Source organism: Oryctolagus cuniculus, chromosome 14, assembly GCF_964237555.1.
Source record: "Oryctolagus cuniculus chromosome 14, mOryCun1.1, whole genome shotgun sequence".
NCBI classification, from domain to species: Eukaryota; Metazoa; Chordata; class Mammalia; order Lagomorpha; family Leporidae; genus Oryctolagus; species Oryctolagus cuniculus.
In genome coordinates this window covers 34,160,760-34,169,939 of record NC_091445.1, presented here as the reverse complement: position 1 = coordinate 34,169,939, position 9,180 = coordinate 34,160,760, and the positions used below count along the sequence as shown (strand labels likewise).

At 40.3% G+C, this 9,180-nt stretch overlaps 1 pseudogene; it reads left to right on the top strand.

Annotated features, from left to right (window-relative positions):
• The first annotated feature begins 6,283 nt into the window (after positions 1–6,283).
• Positions 6,284–7,278, top strand: LOC127492804 (glyceraldehyde-3-phosphate dehydrogenase-like; annotated as a pseudogene).
• The last annotated feature ends 1,902 nt before the right edge of the window (positions 7,279–9,180 follow it).

Sequence of the window (9,180 nt, the reverse complement as noted above, 5' to 3'; positions counted from 1 at the left end):
AGCTCCTGGCTCTTGGCTTTGGATTGAAGAATTAAAATTGCAGGCCTAAACCTCCTTCCCCAAAGCTGAAACCCCATGGGGCAGGGGTTGTATAGTTTCGGTTCCTTATCTTTAGAGCTGCACCTGTGTGGGGATGAGGGGCCAAAGCTGTGTAACCCTTGCCTCACCCATTGTTCCTGCCAGATGTCCTTTGAACTCCCTGCGCGTGCTAATGAGTTTCCCGCGGTGTGGGTTGATTTGCTAATGAGTTTCCCGAGGTATGAGATGATTCGCTAAATGGTGGAATGTTTCTGAAAACCCTATAAAAACCCTGACCCTTGACTTCTCGAGGCTGCTCTGTTCCTGCGTGTTCAGAGAGCCCCAGCATACTGGTTTGAATAAACCCCTTGATAATTGCATGAGAGTATCTCTCGGAGTCGTTCCTTGGGCAGCGGTTGTTTCTCGACCCTAACAGGATCAGCTCAGTTCTGACCGTTGTGGTCATTTGGAGAGTGAATAAGTGGAATGGAAGTCCTCTCTCTCTCTCTGGCTCTACCTCTCTCCATAACTTTTTCAAATAAATAAAATAAATCTTTAAAAAATTTAACCAAAGAATTAAAAGATCTTTACAATGAAAATTATCAAATATATATGAAAGGAATCATCAAGGACACAAAAACAGTGGAAAGATAGTCCTTGCTATTAGATTGGAAGAATGATTAATTCAAAATATCTATACTACCTAAAACAATCTATAGATTCAATGCAATCTCTGTCAAAATATTAATGACATCCTTTACAGTATTAGAAAATTCAATCTTAAAATTTATATGGAATCACAAAAGACCCCAGATAATGAAAGCAATCCTGAGCAAAGGAAAATGAAGCTGTAGACAAGACAATACTGATTTCAATGCCTACTACAAAATTACAAAAATTAAAACAACTTGGTACCCACATAAAAACTGATTCATATGATATTGGAAATGGCCCCCTAAAATCTGCACCAAAATGTGGCCCCTTAAAGTTCCCCAGAAGTGCCACCTGGGATGCCACATATGCTACTGGAATTTGGGGTGCCATATGATATCACCATATGCTTATTAATAAATCCCCAATATCAATAAGCCCAAGAGGGTTCTTGCCAATATTTAGAGAAGAATTCTAAATACCGGCATAAATAAACAAGGCAACATGGTACATTTTAAGCTTTTATTTAGTGCGAAAGATGCATAGAAGAGTGAGAGCTTTATTTAAGAGAGAGAAGTAAATCTGGGTTCATACCAAGCACCAGGAATCAGCCACATGGAGGAGCATCTAGGCCTGGAAGCCTAGGGCACGTTGCCCGAAGGCCATGCACCCTGGAGGTGCAGGGCTACAGCAAGCCCCCTCCTGACAAGAGGCCAGGGAAGAAGAGAAGGCCAGGACACACCGAGTCCCAGTCTTTTAACCCACTTCCAAAGGGGAGTGGTTAATTAACCTGATTGTCTGGTGGGCACCCAAGTGTGGTCCTGTAGGGGCATGAGGTCACACAAGGGCATGGTGAAAGCGTGGTCTTCCAGTTCACAAATCTAATCAATGTTAACCTATATGCCTGCCTACTTCATTCCACTCTCAGAGACTCAATCTCCTTAATCCTAAGGGGAGTTGATGGATGTTGCATCATCTCTTCTGTAACTGCTTCCTGCTTATGAGGGACATAGTGCAGGCCCTGCTTATCCAGGGTCTGGAAGTCTCTGTCCAATCCTATCTAAAGAATTTTTTTGTGAGCTGGAGCAGTCTTGGTTATTGCCAACATCTGTGTCCCCTACATGGCCAGTTACTCCAAGAAGCTGAATTCTAAAACATATAAGTTGTTAATTAGCAAAGGCAAAACTGGAACAAAAGCAATTATAAGTTGGGTGCCATTTTAGATGAAAACAACATATCTTACAGATTCCCAGCTTGTGGGTAGTGATAGGCTACCCTTACGTAGATTATAGATGTAGATTATAGTTTGAGTATAGGGAATTTTTTTTTGACAGGCAGAGTGGACAGTGAGAGAGAGAGACAGAGAGAAAGGTCTTCCTTTTGCCATTGGTTCACCCTCCAATGGCCGTCGTGGCTGGCGCATCGCGCTGATCCGATGGCAGGAGCCAGGTGCTTCTCCTGGTCTCCCATGGGGTGCAGGGCCCAAGCACTTGGGCCATCCTCCACTGCACTCCCTGGCCACAGCAGGGAGCTGGCCTGGAAGAGGGGCAACCGGGACAGAATCCGGCGCCCTGACCGGAACTAGAACCCGGTGTGCCGGCGCCGCAAGGCAGAGGATTAGCCTAGTGAGCCGCGGCGCCGGCTCGAGTATAGGGAATTTTAATAGAAGAAATCATTAGGTAGCTTTATCATCAATAACAGTTCCCAGAGATAATCAAGAAAGGCAGGTACAGCATTTTTGCCTTAGGGAGACAAAGGCAAAAGCTTTACTTATCCTTTTTGCTTTGAAGTATTTAAGGTTTCTGATTGGCTTATAGGAACAGTGAGGCATGTCTTTTGCATTCACCTGTGAAGACTTAAGAGGCAGAAGTTTAATGTTAATTTTACAGAGGTAGTCGTGCTTAATAGCACCTGGTAAGGTCCCTTTTAATTAAGTTGAAACTAATCTGAAGAGGATCTTCTTATGAATGGCTTGCTCAGAAATTTCTAATGTTGGAGTTTTTGTCAAAAACTCCTTGATTCCTTGGAACATCTTTTGTAGCTCCCCTGTCCAGCACAGTGTCTATTTCAGAGGCTTTTAAGCAAACACAAGGCTTAGAATCCAAATCAAGGAATCCATAACAACTTTTGTAGCTACCCTTTTCATTATGGAGTCTGCATCAGGGCATCTTTAAAGCTTGGAATCCAAATCTTGGAATCCAATGTCCACAGAATTTTGCCATTCTCAGGAATCTCCTCGGCTGCCTTTAAATATTTGACCCTATGTTAAAACATAGGAATATTACAGAGAGACATGTATCCAATATTTTACTTTTGAGGCATTTAATAAACTTTAAAAAAATACCTAGGAATACAGGCAATGGAGTTTGACACTTAGAAATAACTAGAAATTATGATGCATAATATCACATAATAGAACGAAGTAAATCTTTGGGATTAAGTTTTAACATTAATGTTAATACTGTAGCTCTTTTGAGAACAGAGGTCCCACATGGGAAGTTAGTACACAGTGACTCTTGTTCATTTAACAATTAACACTCTCAGGTGTGATGTCAGTGATCACCCGAGGCCCGATACACTTCCATGGCTGCCTAGGCCATGGAAGCCTTCTGAGTTCCACAAACTCCATCGGTATTCAGACAGGGCCATACACAAAGTGCAAGTTCTCTCCTCCCTCCAGAGAAAAGTACATCCTTCTTTGATGGCCACTCTTTTCCACTGGGGTTTCACCCAGGGAGGTTCTCCATGTAGGAACACCTTTGTACAAGTGTCCTGGCTTTCCATGCCTGAAATACTCTTGTGGGCTTTCTAGCCAGACAAGAACACCTTTAGGGCTGATTTTGAGGTGACTGAGTGTTATTAAAGAGATTGCCACGCTGAGTCTGCTGTCCAGGCTCCTTTCCATGTTGGAGCATTTACTCCTTTTTTAACTTTATTATTATTAGTAGTAAACACTTAATCTCATTGACATAATCACTTTAACACTTAATCCCACCTATATGATCACTTTAAAATTTAAGATGTTACCATTACCATCTAGCCCAAGGGGATTTGAGATCCCATAGCAAGTTTTAAACTGTACCCTTAGAAGTAAGTTGGTAGGAATGCATGCAGAGCTATACAGCTTTACAGTCTCTCTGTAGAACCTGAGAAAATAAAAACAGACACAGCTTTTCATCAGCTTCATTATTGTTAAGGATTTTATATGGATACATTGTATTACAATACATTGTATTCCTTAATCCCATCTAGTCAAAGGGTTTCCCAGTTATTAAGTGTAGATCTTTCAGGGAGTCACCAAAGGAGCAGATGTAGAACTACCCATAGTGAAACTACTTTGTAACCTGGGGAGACAGGAGGTAAATAGGACTAAGCTTTTGGCCCAGTTATATCTCTGATCATCTACCTTAACCAATAATCTGACATCTCAGTGCTACTATGCCTATTATAGAGCTTAATGTGTATATATCATACCAAGGAAATATAAACCACCCAGTCTGAGAAATGTCATTTCAGACTGTGAAGAATCCTGTTTTGGAGACAAAAACAACAAACTGAACTGAGGGGTATCTGTTCTAGAGACGAAAATAAAAAAAATAAAAATATTTAATGCCACTCCAGAGGCAAAAACAACAATCAAATAAATGGGATCCACTCTGAAGGCAAAAAATAGTAAATAAAAAAAAAAACATGATTTAATATACATTGCTCTATTAATCAGGCATGTAGCATGTTGTGGGCCATGGGGGCTGCCATTTTGTGGTGGAAGTCCCACCCTCCACAACAGGAAGTAGAGTGTCTTCCATGTTTGAAGCTCCTCCTCCCTGATGCTAACACATTTCTAAGCAACCAGACCAGTTCTCCAGCTCAAAATTAGCAATTGAAAGCTTGTATGATAAGGCCCAGGGACAAGGAGAAATGTTTTAGAATTTTTTTAGCTGTTGATACTAGTTAAAAACTTAACCTTAGAAAAGCACGTAAATTGTCTTTGAAACACATTACAACCGATCTAGAATACTTAGGAGTTTTTCTCCATGTGAATCTGTTTTATCTCTTTTATTACATTGTACTAGCAATGACACTGAAGTCCTTAAAGCCAGAAACCATGAAAAAAAAAAAATCCATACCTTCCTTTTTGAAAGCTACTAGCAAAACAAAAGAGAAAGAAAGAAAAAAAATCTTCCTTATCTTTTGCATGAGCAAGATGCTCTTCTCCAGGGCGAGGTGGCTCTAGCCTCACTCCATGTGGTTGAATACCGCACTAGGCTCCTCTCCCCACACCCATCTCAGCTTGCTTTGAGCATGTTATGGCTGCTGCCTTTACACTCCAGAGGGGCGGTGGGGGCTAGCTCGAGATGCGGGTGGAAGTGCAGCTTCCTGTGGGTTGCCCTCCATTGGACCCGAAACTGGGAGGCCAGATCTAGGGCACCCATGGTGCCCAGATCTGGGGCTACTTTATGCTGCTTGTCAGGCCATCCTATCCCTGCCTTGCAGCCAGCACCAGGGCCAAAGAGAAAGACTTGCCCTTCCCCAGCAAAGTCTGTGAGTGCACTCCACCAGGGCGGGCACTTTGGAGCCCTGCATACCCATGGCTGGACATGCATGGAAAGCACCAACCCAGATGGAGGAGATGCAGGCAGAGAGATAGGGTCAGAAGCCACAGGAAGTCCACTACCACCATGCTACCCAGTTTTAAAATTTCTTAAATCCCTTCTTAAAAATTTTACAGGTTATAAGTCCCTTCTTAAAAATTTTAAATCCCTTCAAAAAATTTCACATTTTATGTTCCTTCGTGGTCACCATATGATATCCGAGATCACCCCTTAAAATCTAACAGAAATGTGGCCCTTTAGAAGTTCCCCAGAAGTGCTATCTGGGGTGCCACATATGCTACCGGAATTTGGGGTGCCATACAATATCACCATATGCTTATTAATAAATCTCCAATATTAATAAGCCCAAGAGGGTTCTTGCCTAATATTTAGAGAAGAATTCTAAATACCAGCATCCATAAACTTCCCCTCCTCTCCTCTCCTCTCCTCACCTCTCCCCTCCTCTCCTATCTTCTTCTTTCTTATTCTCTTCTGATTTACTGAAGGAAACTAGTACTATGCATGTCACCAGGAGCCTGGTTTGCTCATTTATGCTTGGTTTCAAATTTGACACTGCCACATTTTCTGTGCCTCAGTTCCTTCTTTTGTAGATAGGAATTGCAATGGTTAATATGAGGGTTAATTAGGTTATAGATGGATTCTAATAATGTTTGTTACAACATAATTTCATAAAATTATTATTAGGATGAATTAGGCTATAATGTGCAAAGTTTCTAGAATAGTGGCTGGTACATAGTAAACATGAATTAAATTTTAGCTACTATTTTTCTTCTCCAGACTGGTTCATTTAATAAGGCTTTTCCTTTATTCTTGGAAAGTAACACTCTCTTTTATAATTGTAATTGCATTTTGACATTTTTCTAAGTTGTATGCAAATGATAAATCAATAAGATGGTCATAACTGAGTGGGCTTGAATCACCAACCTTTTGGAATACCTCTGTTCCTCCCTGTTCAACCAACAGTCACATCTCATACAGTGCCACTGTGTCCCTAAGACAAGATGACAGAGGTCATAGCAAGAGGTTTTGGTTAAATTTGGTACCTGGCCTCCAAGGATGCTTTCAACTGTGGCAAAGTAGATGCTGTCACCACCAATGATCATTTTACTGACCTCAACTAGATGGTCTACATGTCTGGCATGATATCTCATGGAGCTAGCTCCATAGCATATTCAAAGCTGAGAAGTAGAAGCTTTTCATCAATGGAAAGCTCATCTCTACATTCCAGGAGCAAGATCCAACTAACATCAAATGGGCCAATGTAGTGCTGAATCTGTTCTGGAGTCCACTGGCCTTTTCACTACCATTGAGAAGGCTGGGGTACACTTTAGAAAGTGTTGAGCCAAAACAGTCATCATTTCTACCTTATTTGCTGATGCCTTCATGTTTGTGATGGGCATAAATCATGAGAAGTATGCAATTCCTTCAAGACTGTTAGGAATGCCTACTGCATCACTAATTGGTTAGCCCATGTCAAGGTCATTCATGACAATTTTCGCACCTGGAGGAATTTATGACCACAATCCATTCCATCACTGACATCCAGATCATGTTGAATGCTCTTCCTAGGAGATCATATGATGGCAATAGGGTTACCCTGAATGTTATTTCCACATCTATTGATGCTGTCAAAGCTGTGAGCAAAGTAATCCCTGAGCTGAAAGTGAAACTCACAAGTATTGTCTTCCCTGTTCTCACCCACAATGTGTCAGTGGTGAATCTGATCTATTGTCTGGAGAAAGCTACAAAACATGATGATACCAAGAAGGTGGTTAAGCTGGCATCAAAATGCCCCCTGTAAGGCATCTTGGGATACATTGAATAACATATTTTCTCCTGAGGCTTTAACAGTAATACTCACTCCTCCACCTTAAATTCTGGGACTGGCGCTGCCCTTGGTCAGCATTATGTTAAGCTCATTTCCTGGCATGACAATGAATTTGGCTACCCAAACAGAGTGGCCTACATTATGGTCCACATGGCATCCAAGGAGTAGGAGTCCCTGGACCAATAACTGCAGCCAGACAACCAGAGGAAGAAAGAGGCCTTCAGCTACTGGGGAGTCTCTAAGGAGTCTCTAACCTAACTCAGTTCCTAATACAATGAGAATCTCTACAATGAGATCTTTCCCAGATCTCCTGCAGAAGGGGCGGGTCATAGGGAGTTGTATCATGTTATGTACCATCAAGAAAACCCAGTGAATCCATAAATAAAAAGGAACCAGTAAGTTAATAGGCTTTAAATTTTATTTTACATTTTTATCAAAAAGAAGATAACAGATTTTGTGTATTTTTTAAGGTACAAAGTGATTTTATTATAGTAATCTTGTCTACTTTTAAATGATTGTTTGCCATGTGTCAGACTCTGGCACAATTCAGTTATTAATCTACAAAAGATTTTATGGGATAATTCATATTAACAACATGTTACTGATCAGAAAATTGAAGTTCAAGAATGTCTTGATAGCTTTCCAATATCAAAAAAAAATGCCATAACTCCTTCCTGTACATCATGTATGGTAAATTTAATAACTCATTGTTCAGTTAATTTTTTATCAAATTGATAGATGAATCAACTTTTCTGTTTTGTAGGGAAAAATATTACATGAAGTAAAAATTAGTAATATATTGTTTTGTGTGAGATAAAACAGCTAGTCATCAAGGAAATTTATATTTTATTGAATTAATGATATAACCGATAATATGTAAGCATTATATAAGGAGTCTAGAGAAGGAAGAATTTTCACTTGTGAGTAACATAGTAGATTTCAAATGGGATATGGAATTTGGTTTGATTGGTGAAAATCTGGTAGGCTTTGGGTCAAAGTAGAGGTAGTGTGATGATTCCCAGGTGGGAAAGTCCCATAAAGCCAAGTGAGAAAGTGTAATGTAAGGACACTGAGCTAATTATTTTGATTTGGACAGAGCATAGGGAATGAAGGAAACTGAAGCCTACAAAGCAGATTTTAAAATGCCAATAGATAATTGACACATTGGGGCTCAGAGGTCTCCAAGGCCACCCTTGGTAAACAATTCTTAAACAATTGTTCACTGCTATGAAAGAGACTTGGCAATGTCCCAAGAGCAGAGTTGGTAAGTTCAGTCTAAGGCTCATAAATGTTTTGATTTTATATATTATATAATTGGGTTGGTAAGAGTGAACTAATTGGTAGCACTGGGGAGGATGCTGCCACTTCCTAGGTCATGAGACTCAGAAAAGGGAAGCAGATATACTCAGGGTTCCACAGGATAGAGTTGCTACTCTAAGTCCTCCATCCTACAGATGAAGTCAGAACCAAAAAGGGAAATGTCTTTTTCAGACTTATCTACTTGTGACCAAGTCTCCTCACTTCACCTTTGAAGCCAATAGAATTGAGGAAGGTAAATAATGTTGTATTCTTTCTTTGGATTCTGGGTGAGAACTCACTGGGTGAGCTACTCTGGCTTCACATTTAAAATCCATAAAATTAAAATTACTCCATTAGACAATTAGCACTGAATTCCACTTTATTGAGTCCTAGGTTTCAGGACAAAAAAATGTTAAATTCTTAAAAGAAAATGTTTTACCAGAAGTGTCTTTATCTGTCTCTTCTCTATTCAACCATCCATGCACCCACACAACTTAGACAGCATATTAAGACATATCCTTACCCATTACTGTTGCTCTCAAACTGCAGTAACTTGAATACCTTTGTGTAAAGTATAATGGTTAAAATAATTTCGAAGTCCTTTTCAGACCTCAAATCTTGTAATGCTAAGTAAGTTTTAGACATCAGAGTCAAGAGTCAAATAATAGATCAAGATAAATACAGGAAAACTTAGAGTAGATGACAGAAAGGAATATATTCTACTTAAAGACATTGTCAGCCGGTGCCGTGGCTCACTAGGCTAATCCTCTG